Source organism: Melanerpes formicivorus, unplaced genomic scaffold, assembly GCF_026170545.1.
Source record: "Melanerpes formicivorus ecotype bairdi unplaced genomic scaffold, bMelFor1.0.p_v2 SCAF_17, whole genome shotgun sequence".
Lineage (NCBI taxonomy): Eukaryota > Metazoa > Chordata > Aves > Piciformes > Picidae > Melanerpes > Melanerpes formicivorus.
Window position 1 is genome coordinate 8,784,011 of NW_027142369.1, and position 12,959 is coordinate 8,796,969.

The window sequence follows — 12,959 nt, forward strand, 5'->3', positions numbered from 1 at the left end:
TTTTGATTACAAGTTAAACAGAAAGTCATTGGCAGGGCCAATATAAATCTGCTGAGGGTTTTTTGGCAAAATCTGTGGAGGTATTTCTATAGGTTCTGCAGAATTCTGTAGCACCTTGATTTCACATCAAAGTGTCCACCTCTGAACCCATTCTGTGGATAAATGTGTCAGAAACGTGAGTGAACATGTTTAAGTCACTGAGAGCTTCCAGAATCAGAAATATAAAGCACATTAGCGCCATGTTATTACCACACCACTTTTCTACAACTGTTAAATTCAGGAACCTTAGGTTTCATTCAAGTTCAGGTAGATTTATGCAGAAGTAAGGTGAGTTATAAGCAGCTGAAATAGGAGGGTAAAATAGATTTTAATGAAAGTTCTAGGTGAATAAATGAAAAAAGGATTTGACTTAGTCCTGTATTCCAGTTGAAATGCGGAGATATTTCACTAATACATTTTAATATGTAATTAATTGACGTTGTTCCCTTCCTGGCATGTGATGCTTTAACATTGGCTCAAGTTAGTACAATTCAGTCTGCAACTGACTATTTCACCCCCTTTCTTCAACAACTTTGCCTGAAACATCATTTTTTTGACCAAACATCCAGACCTGCTAAAATCCAAATACTTTTCCCAAATGTATATCCTTGCAGGGTTCATTTGTCTTTCTGGCTAATCTGCAATGCTGAGTTGATAAAAGTAACCCAATCTGACACTGTATTTAAAAAAAAAAAAAAAGAAAAAAGAAAAAAAATAGAAAAGGAGAATCTGAGAATCTGTACACTTTAATTATATGCACTTTTACAATGCAACCTCTGCCTGATTCCAACCTAGCGCTTTGAACACTAGCACATCCTTTACTAAAATTGCTTTGCAATTTTAAGGCAAAACCATGTTAATTTTGGAGGGAAAGAAAAAAACCACCAACATATAATTGTCGCTCCTATTGTTTCTGTCTGACTGGCTGTAGAGAGTTTTCTGCAAGGCTGGTTAGCAACAATACATTGATTTACAGAGGCAAGAATATCTCTACAGTTGTAAAGGCTAAGACACCTTTATTTGAAATCTGAACATCAGCAAAATGTGGTAAAATTCTTGAAAAGAACCCAAACGTGGAATATTTTTTTTCCACAACTCCTTTGCTTTCTAGGTGCCCCACTTCAATCCCTGCCACCTCAACCTCCTCATTTTCCTAACCCCCCAGCCACCCCTCCTGAATTTGCATGATATATAGCTTATGCTAAATGTCTTTTATTTTCAGATCTGACAACTGAAGAAGCACATTATTTTCCTGAGAGAAGTAAAGGTTTGTTTTCTTTGGAAATTACTTCACTGATTTTCTCATATTGAACATCTCTTTCCCTTGAGCAAATAGGAATAAAAGAGTTTATGTGAATGGGCTGTATTGCAGTTTGGATAAAGGATAGAAATGGAATTTTAGGAATTTAATTTTGAAATCCAGGTTGAAAAGATGCGCTGGCTCTTTCCTCTTCTTTTCCCAGCTTTTCACTGTTCTTTAATTTTCTCTTTAAAAAAGTGGATTTTGGAACCTTTAAGCAGCATGCTCCCCCAATACTGCCACCCGATGCAAATTTTCACAGAATGCTTACAAATGTCAAATCTCTCTGAAAGTGATATACTTTATTACTGTTCTTTCTTATAATACAAACATTTCTGTGCAGCTCGGATCTTATTTTTCAAAATACACAGGATTTTGATTTATGGACAACAGGAGAATATGTATTTTAGATATAATGCCATAAGTGCTTAAAAGTTATTTCTGAGCTGATTTAACATGGAAAATCTCCAGGTAGATTAATTTTATAGGCTGCTTTTATGGGTGTAACATTTCAAGATGAGAAAGCCGTGCTTGTGAAATTTAGTTTCGGCAGATTTCATTGGCACTTCCATCTCCATCTTTTATTACCTTAGAGTTGAAATTTAATCTTTTTTTTCCTTTTATTTCTTTTTTTTTTTTTTTTTAAATTTTATTTTTCTTTTTCTTTTTTCCTGACTTTTGCTTAATTCCTCACTGAAGTGACCAGGGCTGTGTTTTTGTGCTCAGGTTCTGTTAATTCTATTGCTGTCTCATTATTTACATTCCCAAGGTACAAAGAAAAAAAAACATTACAATAGACATACTTATATTACAATACTTAGAAATTACAGGACCTGAGACACTGAAGATTTTTACTGGAATAGACAACTATAGCATAAGGTTAAGTGGATGTCCCCTAAAAGCCTCTTTCCTAAAGGCTGAGTTAGTTTGCTGAGTTAGTTCACAGTGGTAAGAACAAGCTTCTCTGTGACCATTGCCCTGTTGTGGTAAAGGCAGGGATTAAAACTGCAGCCCCTGTAAAGGCAAAACTGCCAGCAGAAACATGAGTTCCCAAACAAACACTTACTGCTAACATTGCCAACAAGGGCTGTGTTGCAGTAAAAGGAGAATGTGGGATACACAGAAGTAGCATATTTAGTGATGTTTTTGTATGACTCTTAATATGGATTCATCACATACTTCATAGATGTGTACAAGGAATGTCTGTGAACAATAGTACACATTAGCATATTATGTACATTTTTGTATTTCTGAAACATGCTTCAGAATGCACTGCAATTCCATATGAAAACTGCCTTTTATGCATATGCTAAAACACTTTATAAATCTCAATGCCTGAGCTATTTGCTTGGTAGCTGTTATTTTTTTTCCTTTGGCTCTGCTGCAGGGATAGTCTGCTTTCTGTCCCGATGGCCTGCAAAATTGTTAAAAAGGAGGAATGTGGTTTTAGATTTCAGAAGTGCAGGTGAGGAGAAAGGAAAAGGAAATGTTTTGAATCGGAATATGGGGGAGAGGAGGGAGGGTATGTCTTTGTGTGCACATGTTTGGAAATTCACAAACTAACACTTTGAGGCTACGGTCTCAGTTTTTATGACTGAATTGCATACCTTAAAAAATTGGTCTCACTAATACAAATGCTGAGAAACTCTCAACTATTGTGGTGCCTGCTGTAATAAAGAAATTCTCTGGGAGAGAATGACAGAGATACAAAACACTAAAGAATGATGATTTCCTCACTACCAATACGATTGCATAAATTAGGTGTGCATAAGTTCCCAATGATTTATAGCACTTGAAACTTACAAAAAATGATTACATTTGATGTTTACCTAGACAATACAAAAAAGCTGGTGCATATTCACAGAGTGGATAAAAGAATCAGGAGCTCAACTCAGATTATAGCAGCTAGACCTTGTAGAGGTCTTTGTATACCTTTTTTTTTTTTTTCTCTGCAAATTTGTCTTGAAGAAATATTTCATCAGCCAAACTTGCATATGAGGATTGTTAATTTGATTTAAAAATATCTTTTTTTTCTTTTTCCTTCCTCGCTTTTTGTCTAATAGTGGAAGTGGCATTTTATTGATTAGATATTTAATAACAATATTCTTCTATAATTGCTCAAATATTTAACTGTTTGCATTGCAACTGGTGTAAAGGTTCCTAAGAATGGTACAACTGAAGTAGGAGAATGAAGAAATGTATTGGGTATGACAAGAAGAAGTAATTGCTTTTCCTCAAAGGATCAGATGTGATATAGTTGTTTGAAAAACAATCTAAACAACATTTTTCTCACCATTGATTTTAAAAGCATTAAAATTAGTTTTTATGCAGCTATACTCATTAAGCTTTTATGTATACTGTGTAGGGTGAATAGTTAAGAAGTAATAAAGCATTCTGCAGTAAAATATACTTTGCCAATTTGTCAGAAGAAATAAAATACATAGATTCAGAATGTTTGTTTCCTGTAGAATATTGTGATATTTTCTATGTTAATTACAATCCAAATAAAGCTATTTTATTTGTGTATCTCAAACAGCCTTGTAGCTGTAGATGACTAATACAACTGTTATTGAAAATGTTGTGTTTGGAGGTTGTGTATTCATACTGATGAAAAACAAGCATCAGCCAAATATATCCCAACAATTCTTGCATTTTAGAACTAAATCTCTACCTAGAAAAGAGGGTTTCAAAATCTTACTGTACATTTTATCCTCAACAGGCAGAATGAAACTTCCACGATGTGACATTTTCTTCTGTACTCCCTTTAGTTTCTCATATTAATATCTGTATTCATACACAAAGTAGATCCTCTATTTTCACTGACTTAGCTAACAATTTATGGAAAAAGATAATAATCTGAAATACAACGGCAGACTAGTGCCCAAAGAAAGGAAACTTGTATCAGTATTACTCATATGAGCATAACCTTTTATATTGTTTCTCAAAAATGAAGAGAGAAATACATGTACAGTAAACCAACGTGCCATCAGAGAGAATAATGCATATAAAAATGAATTCCTGTTTTTGTGTTCAGGTGTTTTTGTGAATAAAAAATGGAATTTTGAAAAGTCAATTAAGATGCATTTAAATTCTTTAACACCAGAATTCTTTAACGTGAAAAATTTTGCTAGACAGTTTGTCAGTATTGCTGTAAGCACTGTTCTGTGATCATAACTAGTTTCCTTCACCTATGACTTAGATGGCTCAGAAATGCATTACAGCTTCCTGTTCCAAAAAAGGAAACTTGTCTTGAAAACATGGAAGCACTTATGAAGTAAATAAGCTTTAATTAAATATCATTGTCTAACATTAATCTTTATAGCTCTGTTCCCTATGGAAATAAAAGTGCATATTCAATTTGTTTTGATTATGCATGAATTTTAACAGAAGCATTATTTGTATATTGCTGTGTTCGTCAAGACAGAGGCATATTTGTGTCGGCCATCAAGCAGAAGGCTCCTTATTAATGTGCAATAAGAGTGACTCAGTTATGTTGTATATAAATAGATTGACATTTAGAAAAATTAAGAATAAACAATTCATGTGGCTGATGTAACTTTCCCTTTCAGTCTGAAATTCCAGTTGTTGCCAGAGTTAACTTTGAAGTGAAATACAAAGTGCTTTTACTGTTAAGTAGATATTATTTTTGGTACCTGGCAATTTCAAGGATCTTTAGTCCCACAGGTCTAGATATACTCATATCCTAAACCAGAGTCTGCACGGAGAGTCTGTCAGTACAGGCTCAAGAGGGATCGGGGCACATACTTAAATCTGGTTTACATGGTATCTTGGAAATAAACTTCAGTCAACAGGGTATATTGCCTCATGAAATTTCACTCAGCTTTACCAACTTCATGCAGCAGAATTCTGTAACAATCAGATTAGGAAAGTCCACCAAAGTCTATCTGAGTGCTAGGGCACCACATCAGGGCGCATCCCACTTCATCAGGCTACTGCGGCACTCACCAACAGGTCCTCTGTTTTTGGCAAAGGACAGTGAAATCACTTTTGATAAAAATACACCCTCTAGTGCTGAGCTAATGGTGTCCTCTGTGCTAGTTACAGCTGAGTGAAAAACAAGGAGGTAAAGGGTGATCTTTCCAGTTCCTCAATATTGAAGTACAGTTTATGCTCTGGCCTCTAGCACTATAGTGGGGAAGGCAGTTTTAATGATGAATGAGGAGGTATATCATGATCTCTATAATAATGAGGTTCTGCATGACATGTTTTGAGGATGCTTGTCTTCACTACAGTAAACTCTGGGGTTTTAGTAGCTGTGCTATAAGACACACTTTGCCACTATGCTATGGCTATGCATTTGCAGAAGATGTCAGATAGTGTTTAAATAATGTGTAATGGCGTGTTGCTCTTTCATCACCTTGGGAAGTGGCTCTCCTGTGTGACAGTCGTTATATGCTCAGTGCTGAACCTTAGAAACACTTTTAATTTTGTCTGTTGTACCCACACAGCTAGGCCAATGCATATATTCAACAGAGAAGCATTATCCCAATGTATAACTTGATATTTAGTGCTGAAGCGTGAAATAGCCACACCTATACAGACACTGAGAAACATCTGTGACAGAGACACAATTGTGGGCAGCTCCGTCAGTGTACAGAATAGTCCCAGGAGTGGAGTTCTCCGCACAAGGGCAGAGATTCCAACAATTCCTTTTGCAGCCTAGTTTCTGCTCCTCAAACAATGTGGAAAGAGAGGAATAAACAAGGTAAGTGGAACAACAGATAAAAGAAAGGACACAACAGAAAGTGTTGGGTTTGTTGGTTTTTTTCTTTTGTTTGTTTCTTAAAAGAGAAAACAGTGAAGTAACATTCTTCTCATTATTTCACATATACATTGTCATGTATAGTAAATGGAAAGATGTGTGGTTTTTTTATACCAGTGTTTTGAATTACACTTCAGAAGCTCTGCTAACCATGCAGAAATCCTTGACACTGTCAGCTGAACAATGGTGGAAGCAGTGTCTTGCTGGGTAGGTATTCAGTGACTACACTCTTCTCACAGTCCTTCCCTTTCCTTCACTTAATGGAAGGTAGAAAGCCGATGTTGGGGATTTTGGCTATGCAGTGACTAGTCTGGCAATATTGCATGCATGGAGCACAAATGTGCTCTCCACAGGTGTGGAAAGAACTCAAAGATTTATTTTCAGAAGCTAGAGAGACCAAATCTAAAATTTCATCTGCATATCTCAGTCTATAAAGCTTTCCTGGATTAATTCTTGTTTCAACTCTAACAGCTGTGGTTTGATAAGATAAATCTTATCTTTTTCAACTATCCAATAACACTTTTACCAGTTGTAGTGGGGGAGAATCCACCTTAAACCTCACAGAGCTGTTTCAACACTACTAAAACTGTGCATCTGATTTATAGCTTTAGTCTTTAGCTATTGATTTTTGCAACCTTTTTTTTTCTTTTCTTTTTTTTTTTTTTTCTTCTACTGGATGATGATTCTTTTAGTATTAAGTTCCTATTATCTCTAGAGACATGCTTGAACCAATCAAGTTATCTCTTGCATTTCTCTAACTAACTAGAGTTATTTATGTCTTTCACTCTAAGTCCTATGCACCGGTCTCTCAATTGCTCCAAAGTCTTTGCAACCCTTCCAGGGCTGGTTCCACTACCATTAACAATACATGTAACTTTTCTACCTCTGCTCTTTATTCCCTTGTTTATTCATCTAAGGACCCAGATAGTCATTTTAGCTACAATGTCACACATTAAGCTCATGAGCAGCAGATGAAAGGGATTAATGGATGTAGGAGTCAATTTTTAAAAGTTTACATTAGAGCAAATGCTATTACAAAAAGCCGTTAATGAGAACGAATCTGTGCAAATATCACTGACGGCACCTCTTCTGCATTTGTTTTACAGTAGAGATGGTTGCACATTAAATGTCTTTTGGCAAGGGATTTAAACATTCTGCTGGGAGCAATATAATTTCTACCTTTTGGTACTCTATTCCATGAGAGATCATATAGTTCCCTACTTGAGTAAGTCTATCAAAACCTGCCTTTGCTCTGAAAATACATAATTTTATTAATGCTCCTATCCAATCTTTCTAAACTTACCAGTGAAATATATTCCAATGGGCTTGTTCAATGTAGTATGAACACAGACAAGAAGGTAGGTAGCTGTGGCTGGAAAGAAAGCATACATGCAGAAGTTAAAAGTTGCACTGAAAATATTCTGATCTGAAACTCAAAATGCTCATTATTTGCCATAATTTCTTCTCAAAATTATAACCAACTGGTTCTATTACAAAAGCTACTTCCTAGCGTAAGCAAAACTCTCTGAGGAGTAGTGATAACTCAGTGAAAGTATATGGAGGAGGGGGTGAAATAAGCACTGTCAGGAGGATGTGGTGAGAAGAAATGATAAAAGGCCATAATAACATAGCAGGAAACAGCAGAACATGTGGCAAACATACTGAGGACTGCATGCATTTTATGCATTAAATTACCACCAAAGAGGTTCTTTGGAGTTTAAAGCATAGTAAGAAGGTATATTGCAAAGCTCACAGGACCTAATTATGTGGGACAAATTAGTCTGCAAGACCTTCATAATCTGTCTAAAGGTGTGGGTGTAGTAGTAACTTAACGATCAGTTTATTATGAGTGAGTGTCTGAAATTCCAGTTGTGCCACATGTAAAAGAGCTTATATGTAATAAACAGAAAGGTGCTGTAGTCTCTAACGCACATCTGAAAGAATACAGCAACATAAGGGAGCAAGACAAGAGGGAGGAGTTCACAGTGTCTCATTTGGGCAAGATGGGCTCAAATGTCTTCAAAGACTGGTAGCAAGCATTATAGAGCCATAATTTAAGAAAGAATAATCAGCAAATTCTATATTGCCATAAACAAACACATTTTCCATGGCTTAGATGACTCATCAACTATCTCTAAATACCTCACAACATTTTAAACACCACAGAAGAATTAAGATCTAAGAACATTTAAAGCAGATATTGTAAGCTACAGGTTTGTGTGAAGCAGTGCTATCCGAAGATAGCACTGGGAGTTGGACTGTAGTAATTGTGGAGCCCCTCAGGGATCAGTACTGTGACCAGTCTTGTCTAATATAATTTGTGACATGGACAGTGGCATTTAGTTCACCCTTGGCAGGTTTGCTGACAACACCAAGCTTTGTGGTGTGGCAGACCCTTTGGAGGGAGTGGATGTCATCCAGAGGGACCTTGACAGGCTGGGGAGGTGGGCCCAAGCCAAACTCATGAAGTTCAACAAGACCAAGTGCAAGGTCCTGCATCTGGTTTGGGGCAATCCCAAGCACCAATATAGGCTGGGCAGCAACTGGCTTGAGAGCAGCCCTGAAGAAAAGGACTTGGGGGTACTGGTGGATGAGAAGCTTGACAGGAGCCACCAGTGTGCACTTGCAGCCCAGAAAGCTAATCACATCCTGGGCTGCATCAAGAGGAGTGTAGCCAGCAGGTCGTGGGAGGAGATTCTTCCCCTCCACTCCACTCTGGTGAAATCCCATTAAGAGTGTTGTGTCCAGTTCTGGAGCCCCTATTACAAGAAGGATCTGGAGGTGCTGATAAACGTCCAGAAATGGGCCACAAGGGTGATCATAGGCCTGGAGCACCTCTCCTATGAAGACAGGACGAGAGAGTTAAGGCTATTCAGTCTGGAGAAAAGCTCCAATGAGACCTTATTGTGGCCTTCCAGTATCTTAAAGGGGCCTACAAGAAAGCTGGGGAGGGGTATTGTGTAGTGATAGGACAAGGGGGAAATGGAGCAAAACTAGAAATGGGTAGATTCAGATTGGCTGTTAGTAAAAAATGCTTCACTATGAGGGTAGTGAGACATTGGAACAGGTTGCCCAAGGTGGTGACAGAAGCCTCATCCCTGGAGGTTTTTAAGACCAGGCTGGATGTGGCTCTGAGCAACCTGATCTAGTGTGAGGCTTCCAATCCTAACAATTCTATGATTCTATGATTTTTTTTCCTATATGTTTTCATTGTTTTAAGTATACAGTCAGCCATAACTGACTTAAAGCCAGTTTATTTGTGGTGTAATAATATTCTGCTAGTTAAGAAGTATGGGAACATCATGTTAATCCTCATTCTAGTTATTGATCTTCCTCAGTGATCATACTTCAGTCCATTGTCACAGAGCTGCCAGTCAGCTGGGAAATCATAATTTTAAACTGTTTTTATCTATTTTAAAGAGTAATGTTTATAGAGAGTGTACATGCACTCAAAATGTAAATAGAAGTTTTACCATAGCTCTTAAACCTCTGACTGTCTCACACTGTGTAGTTACTGGTATCAGCCTTTCTGTTGTGAGGACTTCTGCTGAAGAGAGATTTGGTTTAAAATAGAAAGTATTTGTGCATTGTCATATTATCACTGAAATGTTTCTAAAATATTTGGATATTTCTATCATGTATATGTCTTGCTGCTTTTCTTTCATGTATTAAAGTGGCATTTGATTGAGCAACAATCTAGAAAGATGTATGTTGAGTTTTTTAATATTAAAAAAGTACAAGTTCTATGAGATATAAAAAGATACATTTAATGAATTTGTGAAGGCTTGCACAGCAGTATGAATGTGATAACCCACATATACTTCAGGCAACTGCACGAGAAAGTTAGTAAATAAAAATGGAAGCTAGTTTTATGAGTGACTATTGAAAATGATGCTCTCTTGTGTAGAGAGCACTAGTGCATGTGAAACCCTATGTGCTTTTTACATAATATGCCTCTCTAGTTAACATATAACATAAAGTGTCACAGATCTTTTAGAGCTTGATTCACTATGAAAGAAACACAGCCATCTGTAGTGTGAAAGTTTATGACTCAATTGTCCACACCTTACAAAGTGATTCAGCAAAGACATATCTGGGCCGTGGAAACTTTTCCTTCCCTTATTCTATTAGTTCTTGCTTTGAAAGAATTCGAAGATCTTTGGTAAGTAGCACGCATATTTAGCTCTCACACAGTAAGATGGGTGCAGATATAAGCATGTGCAGTTAATTATTATTATTTTTGCTTCACAGGGTCATTTCCTGCTTCTGAGTCATATTTTGAATTTTCAAAGGTAGACTAATAAAATGTGAAAAATGACAAGTCATTTTCAAAGTGATGGGCGTATGGACAGATTAGATTAGACAGAAATCTGGACAGACCATTTGAGATATGTTGTTAGACAAAATGGGACTTCTGCAATTACTTCTAGTCCAGTTGTGACCCATTTTGCAGAGGTTACACAGTGATGTGTTTTAGCTTTCTTTTTCTTATGAATGCTAAACCACCATGTAGAGTCTCCATTAGTATCCCATCCTCATTCAAACTACGAGCTACTGTCCCAAATCTCTACACTTGCTGCTATGGATAAGATTTTTCTTTTTTCATTACCTTGCCTTTCTCACTTTCTTTCTCTTTCTTTCTTTCTCACTTTCATTCTGTTTTTACCTCTTTTTCTCTCCCTCTCCCACATATAACTGTCTTTTCATGATAGGGCAGCCTTACTGAACTTTAACTAACATTTTTTGTAGTCAAACACCTTTCATGTGGATAGGTCTAATAGACCACCTGACAGACAGTAACTGCAAAGACTTCTCCATTTATCCCCTTTAATTAATGCTTTTGCTAAGCTTGGCTATGTAAAGAGTTTCCTTTTAGGACTCCACGCATTTTTTTTTCTTCTTCCTATTTGTTTTTTGAATGGGGTGGATCCACACCTGACATTGTGAGCATCTGAGCTTCAGTAATTTTGAGTCTCACTTCAAGTCTTGCTGAGTTCTAACACCTCCTGACAGATTGGGGCAACCCTGTTATATACCCTCTGGAGAACTGGTAAATCTTTTTGCCCTTCATGATAGCTGCCAAGTAGAAGGAGCTGAATGCACATCTAGCCTCACTTTGGAAATCACCTTGCTTCAGGAACATGCTATTTCTCTCATTTGATATTAAATCTTTGCCAGTATCCAACAGTTTCAAATGAGCCAATTTTCTGAGATAGAAGAGCAAGAAAAAGTCAAAGGTATCCCTCTTTTTTTCAGTTGTTTTTAATCTTGGCATTCTGTTCATGGAGAGATCTTTGTTGCCAACATGTCTGCTGCTTCTCCATATCTCACCCTTCAGGTTTCTTAAAATAGCTAAGAACACAGAGTTTCTAAGCCTGAAAAACACATGTACTGGGAAAAAGGGTCTGTATGAAGTTAAAAAATATATATTTATACTGTAAGCCCTGCAGCCTGGCTTCCTGCCCACGGTCGGGCATCTGTGCTGTCTCTGGATACCTCAACTGACACACGCCTGCCAGATCCAAAGAGGAAGAAATAAAGGGCACTGCTGGTTCGATGCTGAGCCCATGAACACAGTTCAGTATCTTTGGGAGGTGAGTTTTGCCACCATCACAGTCTATTCATTATCACAGGCCTCTGGAGAGTAGGATTCAGTCTCTCTTATCTGAAAAATAAAACTTCTTTCATAATGCATGCTGTCACTTCAAGCAGAATTCATTCATTTTTTTCATTCTCTCACCATAGAAAATCTGGAGTATGTTTTGAGACAAGCACATAATCCTGCTAACCCAAAGGAAGACATGCAGGACATGGCAAAAGACAGAAGATTTGATGTGTTAAATTATCATCTAATTGCACGTATCTAGAGTTGGCACTGAAGTAGTGGAAATGGAAACAAAAACTTCAGAAGGGAGCATGGCATTTCCTCAGGTCAAGGTACAGAAAGCAAATTACCCTGTGAAGGAAGTGGAAGTTTTTGAGAAGGAAAAATTCAAAACAGAAGAAAGAATGCTAGCATAAAAACAAAGGTGAAAAGATAGGAGGAGAAATTCTTGATATGAGTGACAAGCATCAGAAAAATACAGGGAGTTTGGAAAGTTAAATGAAGAGTACCTGAATTCAGGATGTGAGATATGTGCTATTTCATTTATCTAAACTACTGTTTTATTTTGAAATTTTCATAGATTTCACAAAGGAATTTATTTATGGTCAACACAGATGAATATTCAGCAAGAAACAAAGATAAACTCTTCCAAGATAAGGGAGTATGACTAACCCTCTCCATTGCCTTAATAGACAGTCCTGAAGCTCTGTGCTAGAAAGATTTCTAACAGTGCTGCTTGTCCTTGGCCCATTCCTTAGTACCTCAAAACACGTGACCAAGAAAGCCTTTGAACTTCACAGGGATTATGCAACACAGAACTGTAAAAATATCAAGACTGCCAACTACAGAGGTATTTTTACTGTCTCTACAGGATTCAAAGATGCAAAGAGAAGGTAGCAGATACATGGTACTGAGTTAGGAACCAGTTTTGCACTGGCTAAAAAGCTTGTTGAACTTGTATGATGCAGAGGGTACAGGTGAGGTGGATTGTGCCATCTGCTTGGAAAGAAAAGGCAAGGGAGAATTTTAACAGCTGTTTGTTGACTCAGATAGTCATCTCTGATTGTTTGCGCCACAGCAGATTACTGCCAAAGAAATGCATCCCCTGTTGCTTAATAGACCTGACCTGGATGTTACAAAGTTACATCTGCTGGAAACAAGCCTTATGATGTACTGTTCACAAAATGCCAGTGATTCCACTAGAGAAATATCCTGAAATCAGTGTGTTGAGT